The sequence below is a fragment of the Macaca fascicularis genome, chromosome 5 (assembly GCF_037993035.2).
Source record: "Macaca fascicularis isolate 582-1 chromosome 5, T2T-MFA8v1.1".
NCBI lineage: Eukaryota > Metazoa > Chordata > Mammalia > Primates > Cercopithecidae > Macaca > Macaca fascicularis.
The window spans coordinates 30,780,754-30,800,194 of record NC_088379.1 but is presented as its reverse complement, the minus strand read 5'-3'; the positions used below and the strand labels follow the sequence as shown (position 1 = coordinate 30,800,194).

The 19,441-nt window shown below is 34.0% G+C and overlaps 1 long non-coding RNA gene across 1 annotated transcript in view; it reads left to right on the top strand.

The window, feature by feature from the left end:
* Positions 1-16,455, top strand: part of LOC135970779 (uncharacterized) — a 49,386-nt gene extending 32,931 nt beyond the window's left edge. Inside the window, exon 2 of the long non-coding RNA XR_010586630.1 lies at positions 16,292-16,455. This is a non-coding gene — a long non-coding RNA (uncharacterized lncRNA). The remainder of the gene's footprint in view (positions 1-16,291) is intronic.
* Positions 16,456-19,441: the final 2,986 nt, after the last annotated feature.

Genomic DNA, 19,441 nt, shown 5'->3' with positions numbered 1-19,441 from the left:
TTTGAAATGGAGTCTCGCTCTGTCACCAAGCTGGAGTGCAGTGGCGTGATCTTAGCTCACTGCAACTCTGCCTCCTGAGTTCAAGTGATTGTCCTGCCTCAGCCTCCCAAGTAGCTGGAACTACAGGTGCGTGCCACCACTCCTAGTTAATTTTTGTATTTTTAGTAGAGACAGGGTTTCATCATGTTGGCCAGGATGGTCTCGATCTCCTGACCTCATGATCCACCCACCTCGGTCTTCCAAAGTGCTGAGATTACAGGTGTGAGCCACTGCCCAGCCCCATCCTGGGCTTTCTAATCCGGATACCTCTCTCTCTTTCTCCAGACTATCTTCTAAGAAATCTCTACTGCCTCATTATTTCAGCTATTGCTTCCAAGTATATAAATCCTCAGGTGTGGCAAGCCTGTATCATCAGTTCTAATCCCATTTCTCTGCTGCACAGTATTGTTGAGTAGTCACAGAATTTACCTTCAGTTTTTTCTTTTAACAAATATTCAGAAATTCTACATGCAGAAGCAAAATTTAAAGGTGCTTTATAATGGTTTCCATAAGAATTAATAGTGCACAGGCTCACCATTTAGTCATTTTAATACAGTACTTGGCATTTATATAGACAGGCAAAATTTAAAAAAAAAAGTATTTCTACTTGCTGCATTTTTGTTTATTGTCACAACATTTAGTGGGTAGAGAAAATATTTTGATTTCCATTTAATGAATGAAGAGGCTATTAAAATATTTAGGAAACTTGCCCAGTGTTTTGAATTGAATGATAAAGAGTTTTCCTCTATTTCATCCTGCCTTTCTTATCCTGAAATAGACTCTTTAAGTAATAATCATTGTATTTTTTTTTAGTCATGTTAACACTGCTGTATTTTTGAATTACCAAGTTAAAAGTGCTGAGTCATCAGAAAAAATGTAAATATGATCATGACTGGTATAAGAATCATATTTCGGTTTTTTTGTTTGTTTGCTTTCTTTTGAGATGGAGTCTCGCTCTGTCCTCCAGGCTAGAGTGCAATAGCAGGACCTCAGCTCACTGCAACCTCTACCTCCCAGGTTCAAGCAATTTTCCCATCTCAGCCGTCTGAATCGCTGGAATTACAGGTCCGGCCACCACTCCTACCTAATTTTTGTATTTTTAGTAGAGATGGGTTTCACCATGTTGGCCAGGCTGGTCTTGAACTCCTGACACCCACCTCAGCCTCCCAAAGTGTTGGGATTACAGGCGCCTGGTCACATTTTGCTTTTAACAATTGATTTTCTCTTTAATGTTTGATTCCTTAAAACATAAGTTTAATAGCTATAATCATTTTTGTTTCCTTCACCTCTTCACCATAAATTTATATATATCTTAAATATAAATTTAAGATAATATTTTTGAAAATATTATTCTGATTCAGTCTAAACTACTTTTTACTTAACTCAGTGTTATGGAGTGAATGTTTCTGTCCTGCTACCCCCTCCACCCCACCCAAATTCATGTATTGAAACCTACTCCTCAAAGAGACTATATTTGCTGATAGGGCCTGGGAGGAGGGGCTTAAGCTTAAATGAGGTCATAGGGTGAGACCCTAATCTGATAGGCTGGTGCCCTTTCAAGAAGATGAGACACCAGAATTCTGTCTGCCGTTTGAGGACACAACAGGAAGGTGGCTGTTTGCAATCCAGGAAGGGAGCCCCCATGAAGAATCATATGTACCAGATTTTATTTTGGACTTCCAACCTCTAGAACTTTGAGAAAATTAATTTCTGTTGTTTCAGTCCCCGACTCCATGATACTTTGCTATGGCAGCTTGAGCTGACTGAGAGGCTCAATAAAATGTTTCCTGTTCTAATTTAGGGAATTTATGTTGTCAATATGGGAGACAGAGGGAAACACTGTAAAGTCAACAAAGGATTCTGTAGTATGTTTATAAAGTGTATTCCAAAGTTAAATTTGACAACTTTAATTTTACTTTAATAAATTAAAGTTATCAGTGTGATTTCAGCTATTCTGAAGTAATATTTTCAAAAAAGATTTACTTTGCCCACTGGATCAATGGAATTTATCATAAATATGAAGATTACTTAGACAAGCATAAATTTTAAATAGAGCATATTGGGAAATTTTAATTGAAAATGTGTTATATATAGTTTGAACATGGTAAGAAAGAAAATAATTTTTTATTTTTATAGTTTTTTTTTAACATATTGAGTTCTAATGAGGATTCTAAGAATAAAACTGAAGATAACACATCATTAGCTATATACACTGAAAAAGTAAAATTAATAAATAAGAAAACAAATCATAAATAAGTAATTTGTATGTGGTAGGGTTCCAAGATCGATAACAGATAACAAAAAACATAGCAAAAGGAGTGAGGTGGAAGGAACACAGAGAAAATGGCTTTTTTTCTTCAATCTAATCCTAGTGAGAACAGACTGTAACATTATTACCTTAATCATTAGTTAAATTACAGAATCTACAGTATCTCTCCTCCAGACCTTTAGTATATTCATCCTCACATCAACTTTCCTAAATGATCTATAAAAATATGTTTATTATGATTAATTATGTATTTAAGAGGATTAATAATACAGTCATGTGTTGCTTAACAATAGGGATAAGTTACCAGAAATGTCTCATTAGGCAATTTTGTCGTGATGTGAACACCATGGAGTGTACTCACACAAATTGGGTACAGTAGCGTACTACATACCTAGGCTATCTTATATAGCCTAGTCCTTCTAGTGTATAGGCCTATACAGCATGTTACTGTACTGAGGGCTTGAGGCAATTGAAACACAATGGTATTTGTGTATCTAACTTTGTCTAATCATAGAAAAGCTACATTAATAATATGATATTGTTGATTAAAAAATGATTACCACAGATGGATCTTGCAGGACTGGAAGTTGCTCTGGATGAGTGAGTGACTAGTGAGTGAATGTAAAGGATATTACTGTACACTACTATAGACTTCATAAATATTGTACACTTAGGCTACCAAATGTGTAAAACAAATATATTCTTCAATAGTAAATTAGCTCATTGTAACTTCCTTTATAGGCTTTCTAATTTTTTAAACTTTTTTGCTGTCTTGTAATAATTTACTTAGCTTAAAGCACAAACACATTCACAGCAGTAGAAAAATATTTTCGCTCTTTATAGCCTTATTCTATAAATTGCTTTGTAATTTTTTTTTTCTTTTTACTTTTTTGTTAAAAAACTAATACATAAACACATATATTAGCCTAGGCCTACATAGGGTCAGGAATTTATATATATATATTACTGTCTTCTGTCTCCACATCTTGTCCCACTGGGAAGTCTTCAGGGGCAGTAACACACATGGAACTGTCATCTCTTGTGATAACAATGCCTTATTCTGGAATATTTCCTGGAGGACCTACCTGAGGTTGTTTTGTGGTTAACTGTTTTTTTCATAAGTGGAGAGAACACTCTAAAATAATTTTCAAAGGTATAGCATAGCAAATATATAAAACAGTAACATTTTTGCTTATAATTATCAAGTATTATGCACTGTACATAATTGTATGTTCTATACTTTTATAGGACTGGCAATAAAGTAAGTTTGTTTCCATCAAAATAGCCACAAACATGTGAATGAATTGCATTATGATGTTACAATGGATATGGCATCACAAGATGACAGGAATTTTTCATCTCCATTATAATCTTATAGGACTATCACAGTATATGTGGTTCATCATTGACCAAAGCATCATTATATGGTTCATGACTGTATTTTATTTTCCAAGTAATATGAATTTAAGAATAAAATGAATATTTGTATATGCACAAAGAAAGCTGAGATTTGATAACATAATATTTAGTATTTTGGTAACATTTTCCTGAGCCCTCAGTTTGTGTGTTTTTGTGTATAGCAGTCTTTCCCCAAACAAATATTGCACAAAGAACAGCTCAATCTCGCTAGCTAATGAGCCCCTCTGGTCTTATTTGAGAAATTTTTCAAACTCTCAGTCTTTTACTATTTAGGAATTAAGGGAAAGATTGAATCTGAAAACTACCAACACAAGATGATGTGTATTTGTAGCTTCAAACATTTTATATGCAAATTAGAAAATAGACAAACTGTAAGACTAGAACAAAAATGTCATATCAAAAATCTCTGTGTTGACTTTTAGAAATCTCAATTGCCTTTAATATGATATACACCCATCAAAACTTTTAGGAAACCTATCCTACTGGAAATTCATTTACCTAAAACTTTATTTTTTTAATTTGTTTTTATGTTTTTGGAAAATCTTTAATAGTTTACTAGCTAGTAATAAAGTTTAAATAAAATGAAATATAACTTAAAATGTTGGTTTAGAGAATTGAAAATAAGTGTTTTTATTAACCTAACTTTTTACATAAGGAAATTTTTCCTAACAATTTTTCCCTTGGTATAGTAGATTGAATGGCAGTCCCCCAAAAGATATGTCCATATCCCATAACTTGCAGATATGACCTTAATTGGAAGAGTTATTTGCAGATGTAATTAAGAATCTTAAAATGATATCAGTCTGGATTATACAGGTATGCCCTAAATCTAATGATAAATATTTTTATGGGATTCAAAAGACAGAGACACATATAAAGAGAAGGCCATTTAAAAATGAAAGCAGAGATTAGAATGATGCAGCTACAACCAAGGAAAGCTAAGAGCCACCAGAAGTTGGAAGAGGCAAAAGGTTCTCCCTTAGATACTTTTAGATCCTTTAGAGCATCGTGCCTGAACTTGGATTGTAGACTTCTGGTTTCCAGGTCTATGAGAGAATATATTGTTGTGGTTTTAAGACATCAAGTTTGCAGTAACTTCTTACACCTGTCCTAGGAAATGAATATACTTGGTAAGTTCTCAAATTTAATAGTTTGTTCTATACATTGCAAATCCCACTGACTCTGTAATTCAAGTTTATTGTTTTGTGCAAAATCCTGTTCAAAAGACAGGAAAAAAAAGTTAAAATAAGCGATTATTTCATAAGCTCTACATGTAAAAAGAACTTAAAAATTATAGAACTCAATCTCTTTATATTGTAGAGAAAATCAAGTTGAGAGAAGCACAAGGACTTACTATAGCACACAAAACCTGCACTAAACACCAGCCTTCCTTTATACAACCATTTGCAATGTAAACAAATGTCCATATTAATCACAGCTTATGCTCCAGGTTACTGTTTTTCCCTCAGTGTTAATCTGCTAGGGATGCTATTAAAATAGCACAGACTAGATGATTTAAACAATAGACATTTTCTCACAGTTTTGGAGGCTGAAGGTGCAAGATTGAGGTGCCAGCAGATTTATTTTTCTGCTGAGGCCTTTCTTCCTGGCTTGTAAACAGCCACCTTCTCACAGTGCACTTATATACCTTTCTCTTTGCTTGGGCAGAAAGAGAGCGAGCTCTGGTCTCTCTTTATTCTTTTGTAAGAATGCAAGTTGGGTTGGATGAGGGCTCCAACCTTATGACCTCATTTCACCTTAAGTTACCTCTTATAGGCCATGTCTCTGAAGGTTATCACATTGAGGGCTAGGGCTTTAACATATACATGTGGGGGTGACACAATTTCATCTATGACAACTCTTAAAGAAGAGCTAGTTATTAGTGCATCTTTAATTATAAAAATGAGATAACTGAAGCAACTAATTGGATATTAATTTTGTCTCCTTTATCACAACCTGGACCTGATTTGAAATTCAAGTCATCCCCAAAGAGGCCTCAATTTTCTTTTTTTGTTGTTGTTTTTTTTTTACTTTTAATAGAAATCACATTTGTGGTAGCCATCAAAAGTAAAGTCCCATAATTTCTGGTTGTGACTACAATTTTCAGTCAAAATAATATATTGTATTCTATATAAATGCATTTCTAGACTTTCAAATAGTAATTCCATGGTAACTGTGACAAGAAAATGATAAACTAAAGGGGACTGTCTCAGACTGTTTGGGCTACTATGACAAACTACCATAGAATGGGTGGTGTATAAAAATTAGTAATTTATTTCTCACATTTCTGGAGCCTGGAAAGTCCTAAATCAAAGCTCTGGCAGAATTGGTGTCCATGAAATCCCCCTTCCTGGTTCATAGACAGTTGTCTTCTCCCTACAACCTCACATGAAGTAAGGGGCAGAGTCCCTCTGGGGCCTCTTTCATAAGGGCACTAATTTCATTCAGAAAAGCTTCACTTTCATAATCTAATCACACCTCAAAGGCCCCGTTTCCTAAAACTTTCATTCTGGGGATTACACTTCAACACCTGAATCTGTGGGGAGGGGAGGCATGAACATTAAGTCTATAGCAGAGACTGAGAAAATAATCTGATAAACAGTTTTTATTCATTTAAGAGCCAGTTCCTCTTGATGTTTTTTTCCTGCTGTTCTCACCCTAATTCTTTATTTCGTGACCATGAATCATGTTCAGTCTTCTGAAAACTCTGCCGGATTGAGGATTTCTATATAAGTAAGGAAGGTCAGTGATGGATATTTTCACACTTTAGCCAAAAAGAAAAGAAAAGAATCTCCAAAGTTCGCAATAAACAGAGCAATCTTTGGGGATCAAAACAGTACCTTAGATTCAATGCTAGGTGTCTTTCCCCATCTTAGCTTCACAACTTCCCAGTCCTATCAGCTACTTACTCTGAGCAGGGAGTCGAGCTGATCCTGCTGTCAGAAAGAGTCTGGGAAAAAAAAGACACAGCTGCTGCAGGCATATATTGTACCTGCCAATTTCACAAAATGAAAATGAGGGTGATATATAGTGTCCACATGGCATTCAGTTATTTTTTGTTTGTTTGTTTGCCTCTCTTAACTCCTTTTTCTATTTTCCTGTCTGAATACCTTATATTCCCTTTTCTCCCTCAATATATTTTCTCTGAGCTCTTGTCCTTGCTTGTCACTCAGGTAGGCATACCAGAATCAGAATTGGAGCATCCCAAACCAACACCTTTGATATGTCAAAAGACCAGGAAGCATTGATAATGACCATGGGACAGTGTCCTCCTTCCTTTCGCAAGACATGCAAACAAATGGCAGTCCCTAAGATTAGCTTCTTCAACTTGTTGTAATGTAAAGCAGAAAATGATCAGGCCACCTTAAGAAGGAGGGAAGTAAGAGGAATTATACCTCTTCTGAACTCATTAATTGAAATTAGTTATTTAATCACATTACCCTCTGGAATTTAGACTTGGTACTTTCAATTTCATTTGGAGGCAATAAATACTTAACTAAAGTTTGACAATCCAGATCTGATTTGAGTCCTCACCTTACTTAAATATGTAAGCCTATCTTTTAAATGTGCTATTATTGTGTTTATGAGATCTCTAATAAGATTCACTAGAATCTTAAATATGCCTGTCTCAAATAAGGTATTTAGCCTAAAGTATAGGAGTTATAATTTTGTTAAATGAAGGCAAATTAAGAGGCATTTGTATTCTCCCTGATAACACGCTTAATAAGAGCTGTAAAAATATTATTGAGTTTTCTTTCTAACACAAGATATTCATTCCAAAAATCAAAATTACACATATATAGATGAAAAGAAGCCTTATGTTTCTAAAGCCACACCCAATGAAGGCACCTCAAATACACATAAGGATACAACCCTAAAGTTCATCTACGGGAATAATTGAATTATGGTTCATTCATACTAGGAAATACCACACAGGTCTTTAAAAATAATTGGTTAGGACCAGGCACAGTGGCTCACATCTGTAATCTCAGCACTTTGGGAGGCTGAGGTGGGGGGGATCACATGAGGTCAGGAGTTCGAGACCAGCCTGATCAACATGGTGAAACCCCATCTCGGCTAAAAATACAAAAAATTAGTCAGGCCTGGTGGTGGGTGCCTTAATCCCAGCTATTCTGGAGGCTGAGGCAGGAGAATTGCTTGAACCCAGGAAGTGGAGGTTGCAGCGAACCGAGATCATGCTATTGCACTACAGCCTGGTCGACAAGAGTGAAACTCCATCTCAAATAATAATAATAATGATTGGTTAGATTCGAAATTTTAAAAAAATATCAAATTGCAGTACTCTTTTGGAATATGAAGGTGATGAAGAATAGACAAAGGATACGTTCTTCTTTGTCAAATTAATATGGTATCTAGTAGATAATTTAGTAAATTTCAGGTTGTAAATGAGAATGATGAAACGTTAAGATGTTCTCTTGAGTTATGTATCTATTACTAAAATAACATACAACATTTCATATATTACAATCCTACAGGGAAAAAATTTCCACTTACAGATGACTCATTCCATATTCAATGACGAAGACAGACTTTGGGGAAAAAGAGAAAATCACTTGGAACCACTCAAAAAAGTCCATTGCTTTTACAAGTTGAATTACAATAAACAAGCAAGCTTTCCAGAGAAAACTAGACTGAATCCTTTCTTTTGTTCTTTTGTCAAGACACAAGATTCTCAAAGCTTATGTGTGTGCTTGTGTGTGATTTAATGATATAAATTTTTTAACATAAACTTACTAAGTAATCAAACTTAAATTTGCTACACTCTTAATAGTCATTGAGAGGTAATCGACATATCTATTGTTTTGAAAGGATCTCATCTGTTATCTAAACTAAAAAAAAAGACATATTTGATAATAATTTTTGTGTTCAAAACCAGTGTTTACTTAAGTAATTTAGCACATAAGTTGCTGTTATAGAGACTGCAGTGTTGTATACACTAGGCCCTCTGTTGCCGCTCTCCTCAAGAAGTTAAATTAATAGAGAAAATATGAAACTAAGATACTTCCAAATTATGATTGTATGTGATACAAATTGTATGTGAGGACAAGAGAAGGCATAAACATGTTTAGACAATCAGCATTAGTCAATGTGCTGAGTGGGAAAAATAGGCACTTGTTAGTCAAATAGTCTCTCCCTACACACATATCCCTAATATACATAAAAGCATATTTGGTGTTAACATATAGTATATTTATTAAGTGTACAATTTTTTCTTAGAGATATCTGCTCACTGCCACAATTTCCATAGCATATGAACAAAAATTATTTTGTTCTCCTGATGACCATACCTATTCTGCTATTTTGAAGCATCTTATAACAGTTTTTCTTATATTTTTGCTCAAGCCAAGGACAAATACCTTTACTATTGCAGGATGCCAGCTTAGTTTGTCATATGTTATGGATTCCCAGCTAACCACAACTCGGCTGCTTCACCAGAAATTGTGCTTTAAATATCTAATTATACTTTCTCTCTCTTTTTTTTATAGATCCTAATTTTTTAAGTAATTTCAACTTTCATTTTAGATTCAGAGGGTACACGTGCAAGTGTGTTACTTGGGTATATTGCGTGATGCTGGGATTTGGGGTATCAATGATTCAATCACCTAGGTAGTGAGCATAGTACCTAACAGGTAGTTTTTCAGTACCCTTCCTCAAGTGTCCCCAGTGTCTATTGTTCCCTTCTTTATGTCCATGTATACCCGGTATTTCCATGTGTACTTGGTGTTTAGCTCCAATTTTAAGTGAGAACATGCAGCGTTTACTTTTCTGTTCTCAATTTAATTCATATACAATAATAGCCTTCATCTGCATTCATGTTGCTCCACAGTATATGATTACATTCTTTTTTATGGATACATAGTATTCCATGGTGTATGCGTACCACATTTTCTTTATTTAATTCACCATTGATGAATTGCCACCAACAAATGTATGAAAAAATGGTCATCATCACTAATCATCAGAGAAACGCAAATCAAAACCACAGTGAGATACCATCTTATACCAGTCAAAATGGCTAATATTGAAAAGTCAAAACATAACAGATTCTGGTGAGGCTGCAGAGGAAAGGGAGTGTGTATACACTGTTGATGGGAATGTAAATTAATTCAACCACTGTGAAAAGCAGTTTGGAGATTTCTCAAAAAACTTAGAACTACCATTGGACCCAGCAATACCATTACTGAGTATATACCCAGAGGAAAATTAATCGTTCTACTTTTCTATCATTCATACTCCATTCCAGTTTACCATGTAACAGCTGTCAGCATATCCCATTGTGATCTATGTTTCTCTCAGAGCTGTGAACACTCTTTAGAGTTGATATTCTGGCTAAATTCCAGACCTTCATTAAAAGTAAACCTGTCTTGCCACTTAAAGCTAATTTTTACTTTATTTGATGCTGTTAAATACTGCTCCAAGAGTTTACAACATTATAACTCTACTCAAAGTGTCTTTGATTCAAATGAGCTAGAAAATCAAATAAATGGTACAAGCAAGCAATGGAGAAAATGTACTTTATCTTTAAACATCTGGCATCTGGAGTTAGGTTTATTTACTAGCTGTGTGGCCCTGGATTAGTTAAAATTTTTGTGACTGAGTAGCTTTATTTGTATCAGTGGTTCTCAACCAGGGGTAATTTTGCCATCCGGGTTACATTTAGTCTTGTCTGGAGTCATTTTTATTTACGACTACTGGTATCTTAATAGGGACCGGTCAACTCTGCTTTTTGAAGATCATACAATGAAAAGGATGGTCCTGCAAAACGTAGAATTATGCAGCCCGCAATGTCAACAATTTTCTCAACAGTGTTGAGAAATCCTGATTTATATAACAAAGGTCGCTAGAATAACTTCTTTGTGGAGGGCTTTATAAGGTTAAAGGCAAGCCTTTCATCTCTCCACAAAGCCCTGTACATTCTGCCTGCACTACCCACCCCACCCTCACCTCAGTGCATAGCTTCTCTTCTATTATCTCCTTCTGCTTTTCTCCTCACTCATTTTGCTCTATTCTCATTAGGCCTGGCATTCCAGGCCTACTCTTGTCTTAGGATGCTCACACAAGCTGCTCCCTCCCCTAGAAGCAATATTGCCCTGAGATATCTGCAAGACTAACCCCTTTTCTTCAAGTCAGTGTTTAAATGTGGTCTTTCCCATGAGGCCTATTTAAAATTGCAAACTACCCTATTTAAAATTGCATCCACTCATTCCCACATACATATATACATATATATTCCTGACACTCTTCTCTATGCTTTTTTTCCATATCATTGAACTCAATATAGCATAATACATATTTACCTGTTATTTTCATTAGCTATTGATTGTGACCTTGATAGAATGTCAGATTCAAAGAGCAGAGACTTATGTCTTTTTTTTTTTTTTAATCGATGTGTCCCAAATGTATGGGAAGTGCACAACTGAATTTTAATAAGTATTTGTTGAATGTACCTGCCTCACTTTATTATTAAACAAAAAATGTTTAATAAATATTTGTAGAATAATTTTCATATTGAGCACTTTGCATAGCACTGTCATTTAGTAAACAATAGAAAAGGATGGATATTATGATTACTTAAGTTGTTATTATGCAAAATAGCAGTCAATGTTCAACTGCCAACATTAGTGTTGACATAAAAGGAAAGAAATCTCTAGGCACCACTGAAATGGAAAAAAGACTTAAAAATTATATGTAGTACCTTTTAATGTGCATAAAGCTAAATGTGAAAATTTGTTCAGTATAGTTTTGTGCCTCTTAGATGAAATAGGGTATCTCTATATTTAGGTTAGAAACACCTTCAGGATTGACACTTGCCCCTCTCTTTTTTAATATCCCTTCAATACAACATGCTATATTCGGTGTGTACCTTATCTAGAGTTTCGTTTTTACAAATCAATACAGTTTACCTAATTTTTCTGCCGTTGTACTTGGGTGCCAAGAATCATTTATTCTCCTAAGAGCTGTAGTGGTAGAGAAAGTATCTTTACTTTTCTATGAAAAACCCATAATTCCACGTGCGAATAACTGGGAATTGACATAGAAAATTACACATTTTCCATTTTATATATTTTAAATTTTCTCAAGAACTTGGGCAACTGACCTCCCTTGATTTATTATAATAAATGATTACAACCTTCTCCAACATTTAAATTTCCTCCCCTGATTCTCAGTAATTAGAAACCTCTAGAAATTGGAGCATGTCTTAGAAATTTTTACAGCACCGATGCGCTAATGATTTTACTATGACCTTATTCACTTGTGAGTTGTAGAACACTGCCAGAGAAAGCCAAGTGAAATGAGGCACCTTGCTTTTGCTAACATTTTATTGTCCTAACAAGTATTTTCAATCCAGGTTTACCACTAAGTGCTTGCATGAGCAAATTTCACCTCATCATGTAGTAGGAAGTAAATATTCTAATGATTCTACAAAGGGCAAATGAGTCACATAATAAAGAGACTTTCTTATGAACATTTCTTTTTCTACTAAAACCCATAATACAATCGAAATGATCTCAGGTTGCTTGCCTAATCTTCTAGTCTAATTCTATTCCCATGGTGTCTAAACAAAATGGATAATTTTACTTCTGATTTTCTCCCTACTAATTGGTTGCATCCCCTTTGCCCTTTTCAGTGCTTAAAATGTAGTTATTGGGAAAATAGAAGCAAATCCTATTTGTACACACATGCAATGAAAAATTTTTTTTTTTTTTTTATTACAAGCTCTTGTGCTCTGCAAGCTAATATTACCAATACCTTAAACCTATTGCCTTGAAATGTCAGGGAATTAAGAAATGTCTGCCATGCCTGTCTGACATGCTGAAGCTATGAAGCCTTCCAAGTTTCTACTTGTCTATATTAGCAGTTCCTTCCATGATTCAGATATACTTTGAATGGTTATAAGTAGCCCTGATTGTGCTGCCTTCTATACCCAATTAGTGGGTGACTATTGCTTCTCACCCACCTGTGCTACTGAGAGTAAATTAAGTACTTAACCTAAGAAGATTTTGTTCGATTAAGACAAAACAGTGACATGTTGATTCAATATAAACTGTCAGATAATATTTATTACAATGATCACTTGGAGGGTATACATAGTCACCCTCCAAGAATTAACATCTAAAGAATTAAAACTCTTTCGATGTTTCTGTTTAGGTGTAATATGTTATGGCACTTCTTCCAGGTAGATTTAGGTAGGAAAAGTTGTCACTTTTCTAGGCTGTTTTAAATGTATATAATTAATTATTTGGCAAAGTAGTTTTCTTTAATTTCCTACAAAGGTGAAAACTGAGCAGTTATTTTTCCAAAAGATTTTTGCTGTATTATAGACAAATTTGTAAAGGCTGATCACATCAAATACACTTTAGAAATTGTGTCAAACCTCAACTTTTTGTGTGAGAGCAATCATTTCAGAGATTGTCGAGAAGTATTAGAAATAAAATAGGTCTTCTAATGAAATACAGATACCAGAAATGCAAGATAATAACATGTTTAAACTGTAGCTTTTTTTTTTCAAATTCTCTGTCCATTAATTTAAAAGGACTTAGAGTTTATTTTAAGAGAATTATTTTCTTCACAAAAAAATATCTAAAACATTTTTTGCTTTACTTCCCTCTCCCACTTACACATCATTTTAATCACTAAGTGTTGAACATACTCCCTTTATCATACAGGTAAGCCTACAATTCTTTTCCAAAGTAGTTCTACAGTTAGCCACAATTTAGATTTCTGGAAGTCTAATACCCTATCCCTGAATTTGGGAAAGTTTAGTAGTGACATATGGCATTCGCACTTTAAAATTCTTAATGATAAATTTAACACCAAATATAGCAAATTTTATGTTTTTTCTCATCTTTTTTATATTTGTATTTCTCCTTTGAATTTTCTTTCCCATATTTTCATTGTTTAGACTTAATAGCAACATAACCTCTATATTCTTCATAGTTATTTTTATTAACTGTTAATTATGACACCAAAGAAGTGAATATAAAACAAAATGCCTTAACAAAAAGTAGGATGTGGTGTATCACCATCAGTGGTCCTGTGAACTGTAGTTTTCAGTGCAATCACGTGACTCATCTAACACTGACAATAAGCAATAGTTAATTAAAGAAAAATAGGCTTATACAATCCCAAATGGAAAGCTTTATTATTTGGTTTTATTTTTTCCTGAAGATTTTTATTGATCCTTAAATCAAAGGAATTTTCTTGTTGATATATCAGTGTAGCTCTCAAGTTTTTTTGTGTGCATTCCAAGTTGAAATAAAATGAAAAAATGACCTCAATTCATGAAGTCAAACACATTATTATGATTGTGCTTTATTTATTCCCTGGGATACAGCTCCAAGAGCAATAGCTTTCTTGTAAGATTTATTTTCTGATCTTTAACCTTGATATGTGTATTTATAAGATTACCACTGGCATCCATGCTTTGTTAAAGAAATTTGAGTGTTTAAAAAAGAGTGAGGTTTGTAGAAATTATCAACTTGTATACACAGCAGAGAGTCCAAAGGGCAATTTGTGGCTCATCACAGAGTGGAAAATGTAATCCTAAACTGGATAGAAGCATGGTTTCATGGACTGCCTTCACCCCACTCTTGAATCAAGTGAATATCTCAAGAACACGTATGCTGTGTTCTTTATGAGAATAAAGTTTGAAGCAAGTTAGTCCTATGTTTAAGTTCTTCTTTTACCATGTACTTATGCTGCTTTTTTTTGCAAGTTATTTAATGTCTCTGAGGGGAATATCTTCTTTTGTAAAATAAGGATATTGATACCATTTCATGTGATCATTGAGAGAGTTGAAGAGGCAGAACTTACAGTGTAGTTGTTAAGAATCCTGGTTATGCCAGAGTCAGAGGGTCTAACTTTGAACTCTACTGATTCTGAACCTATCAGTAATGAAGTATATTTTGGGGGCAAGTTACTTAACCTCTTTGAGCTCATATATATGATATGGATACTAATATTTCCTCCTACATTTCATTTTCACAACATTAATAAGGATTAAACAACATGGTTATGCTAGTTTTCTATTGTTTCTTATTATCTCTGCATATTTCATGGGTTAAAGCAATACCCATTCATTATCTCACAAATTCTGTAGGTCGGGGGTCTGAATATGCCTAACTGGGTCCTCTGTTTAGGGTCTCATAGAATTGTAAGTATTGGCCAGGTTATATATCTTCCTGGAGCTCCAGTGCTCTTTCAAGGTCATCTAGTTATTGGCAAAATTCATTTCCTCCTGGTTGTCGGACTGCCATCCCTGTTTTCTTTCTGGCTCTCAGCAGGGAGATGCTCTCACCCGCCCTTTCACAGTATAGCAGTTTAATTCTTCAAGGCGAACAATTTCCTCTTTTCAAAAATGATCTAGTCATTCTTTTATGAGATTTTACCCTACCTGATTAAGTTAGGCTAACCTAGAAAATTCTCCCTTTTGATCAACTCCTAAACAATGAATTTGGATTCTTTATTACATCTGCTAAATTCCCTTACCTTTGTCTTGTAGTGCAACCTAATTATTGTGGTGGCATAGCATCATATTTATGTACTCCACCCACAGGCAAATGGAGACAATTATCTGAGGTATGGCCAGTGATGGATATCAGGTAGGATTTTACCTACTATTTTGATGAAGAAAAGTGCTCAGTACTAAATTTGGCAAGTAGTATAAATATTCAATGTACGTTAGCTATTATCATGTACAGGACTTTGCCTAGTTGATGATAAGAACTCTCTAAAGAGTAACTACTAAAATTACGATTATTTCGACTATTCAGTGAATTGATACAACGTATTTTCCTTGCCAACTTGTTTGACCTCAACAACATTTGCACTGTTATCACTCATCAATTATCACAATCAATAATTTCCTTGATTAACAGGGAATCTGCATTTGTTGTGTAAGTAAGACTTACAGTAGCAAGTGTTGTGATATTCCTGTAGCTACAAAAAACTCCTACAAACTTTAATTTCAAAAGAAAAATCATATAGTGGCAACTTTCACTAAGTTTTCTAGAGAAAATTAATATTTTGGATTTCACTTGGCCAAGAACAATTATTTTATAGAATGAGGTTCATGAACATCAGGACAAGTAATTATTGTTTTATTATATTTGACATATTATGTACCAGTTCAACTGACTACTCTATTCAGTGTCTCTTTTCCCTTTGTACTTGGTTAAATTAAAAATTCAATAGGCTTGGTGTGGTGGCTCCTAGCACTTTGGGAGGCCAAAGTGGGAGGAACACTTGAGTCCAGGAGTTCAAGGCTGCAGTGAGCCACAGTCATGCCACTGTACTCCATCCTGAGTGACAGATGAAGATTCTATCGTGTATATATATATATATATATATTATATATATATACATATATATATACACATATGTGTGTATATATATATATATAATGAAATCTTATGTTGACTTTTTTTTGTTCAAAAACAAGTTCAAGAGATTCTTCAGCCTCAGCCTCCCCAGTAGCTGAGATTACAGGCAGGCGCAACCTTGTCTGGCTAATTTTTTTTTTTTTTTTTTTTGTATTTTTAGTAGAGACGGAGTTTCACCGTGTTGATCAGCCTGGTCTTGAACTCCTGAACTCAAGTGATCCACCCACCTTGGTTTCCGAAAGTGCTGGGATTACAGGCTTGAGCCACCACACCCACCCAATATTTTATTTTTAAAATAAAAATTATTGTACATGGTTAAAAGGTAATTTATAAGACTACTTTGCCTTAATTGTATTCAAAATCATATGAAACCCCACACTATTTAGTGTATATCAGGATGGGATAAACACCATTATTTTTCAATTTCTCACAAATGGTGGCATTCTTTTTCTAAAATTCTGTGACCATAGTAATTTCTAGTTATGTAAAAAGGAGAGAATATTCAGTATTTATTTTATTAGCACTATTTTGGGATATTTTTCTGATTATAATTTTCTCTTTGGACCAAATTAGAGATCTTTTGATTCCCAGAGAAATTTACAACTTCATTGAGTCTAAATAGCTGCCCCACTGACAATCATTTTCCAAAAACTGTGGTTGTAATATGAACTGAAATTCATTACTATCTGGATCTGTTAAAATGAAAAGCAGAGTTAGGATTCCACAATGGGGAGAATTGCATCAGCTGAATGCTGTCTTTTTCATAAAAACATAAGACTATAACGGAAATCTATTCCCACTTAAAATTGTACCCCAGATGTTAAGCTTTGTAAATCATCTTATTTCCCCTAGAAAACATTTCCATTCATTCTCAAGTGATAACTAGAGGTGACTTTTCCATGTGTTTTTGAACTAGTAAGTGTAGGTAATTATTTCTTGAAGGTTGACAAAATGAAGTCAAATCAGATGGTAGAAGGATCTTTAGGTAACAAAGCCTTTATTGTGTACCATTAATTATGGCAGAGTAGTTTAATCAATTTTCATCACAGAAGCTATCAATGATCAATCTTCAATTAGAATATTGATAACATTTGAGTTTTTAAAAGTTCATATATGCACAATTTGGTGCCAAAATGCAAATTCATGTATACATAAAACTTTGTGCTGACCACTTTTTTTCTAATTTGGCATATTTAAAGAAATAAATGTCATGGCAGTGTACAGTTCTGCTCATTTAGTAATAATGATATTTTCATTGAAGATTTTATTTCTATTAAAGAATTCATTGGATGAGAACAATTGGTTCTTATTGTCTCACGTAATGTATAGAATTAGTGGGAATAAGCAACCAAAGTTTTACCAAAGCCATAATTATGTTCAAATCTTAACTATTTATATTGCATATTGGAAAGCCTCCATCTGTTAATGATGGCGATTTTCATTCCAGTTTAAAGATCTAATATTTGGAATATGTAACCTTCATTTTAATTTAACTGCACAGAGATAAACAGGGTCAAAAGAATTTCATACCCTTTCAAATAAATTTATACATAAGTTGAATGTAAACTAATACATGTTGCCATTTAGGCATTCAAAATTTACTTATAAAGTCTTCTGAAACTCAACTTTACTGTCATGTGCCAAATTACCTTATAGTTTATTTAGAAAGAAATTCTTTCTTAGCCTTTGGGAATATAACATAGACACAGTACAGAATTTTTGTCAATCCAAGGCTTTTTGTCTCAGATCAACTGTCAATACAGTGTTGTTTCATGCTGGAATATTTCATGGTTTTCTGTATTTGAAAAAACTTCCCAGAGCATGGCAGAATTTCAGGTTCTTTTCATCCTCAAGTAGATACTTTTGAAGAAATAGCTCTGACATATGTTTAAAATGGCATAAAGCAGGTGTTAGCAATCTCTTTTGGGCCAAATCCGGCTGACTGCCTGTTTTGAAAATAAAGTTTTATTGGAATAGAGCCATTCCATTTGTTTAAGTATTGTCTATGGTTGTTTTCATGCTACAATGGGAGAGCTGAATTGTTGTGACAGAGACTACACGTTCTGGAAAGTCTGAAATGTTTACCGTCTGGCCCTCTATGGAAAAAGTTGACTAGTTTTTGGCATAGAGGAAAATGGGAAGATTCTCAAGTTGAAGTAATATTAATATTTTAGTGAAATAATTTCAGCTATTAAAAAGGAAGTTTATATATTATGGCCTTTATGTGCCTTGAACATTGTTTTAATTTTTTTACTTTATGGAACATATTTAAAGATGTATTGTTTCTAGAAGGTAGAATAAAAATGCATACATGAAAAAGCAGAGATAACATAAGCTGAATTGGCTTGCCTCTACTATTGAAATCATTGAATCTTTTTGAATTATTACGTGTCCTTCAAAGCCTAAAGCAAAAATAAATAAATAAATAAAACCCACAAGAGAATTACCTCTCTGACTTTTACAGAATCACTTTTTCCTATACATTAGGAAGAAGTAAGGTCCCGTTTTGCAATTATTTCTCATATTTAAAAACATTTTTATTTTCAATTGTAGTAAGAATTACAACATAAAATTTACCACCAATAACCAATGCTCAATTTAATTGTGTTATATTCTTATTTTTGTGCAAGAGATCTCTAGAACCGTTTCCTCTTGCAAAAGTGAAACTCAATCCCCAATCAACGGTACCTCCTATTTCCCCCTCCTCTCAGCTTCTGGAAACGACTATATAAATTTTGAATTATGTATGATAATTATACATATTTTAGGGTATACATAACATTATGCTACATGTATACAATGTATAATAATCAAATGAGGGTAAGTCAAGTATCCATAACCTCAGACATTTGTCTTTTCTTTGTATTGGGAACATCAAAATTCTTCTCTTCTTGTTATTTTGAAATATGCAATAAAGTATTATTAACTATAATTTTCCTACTTTACTATCAAATACTAGAATGTATTCTTTCTAGCGAACTGTATTTTGTACACAGTAACCAACTTCTCTTCATCTCCCCTTCCTTGTTCCATTCCTAGCCTCTGGTAACCACCATTCTATTCTTTACCTTCATGAGATCCACCTTTGTAGTTCCCACATGTGTATCTTTCCATGCCTGGCTTATTTCACTTAACATAATGACCTCCAGTTCCATCTGTGTTGCTGCAAATGACAGTATTTTATTTTATTTTTCAATGGCTAAAAAATATCCCACTGTGTGTATAAACCAGATTTTAAAAATCTACTCACTCACTGATGAACATTTAGGTTGATTCCATGTCTTAGAGATTGTGAATTGTGCTACAATGA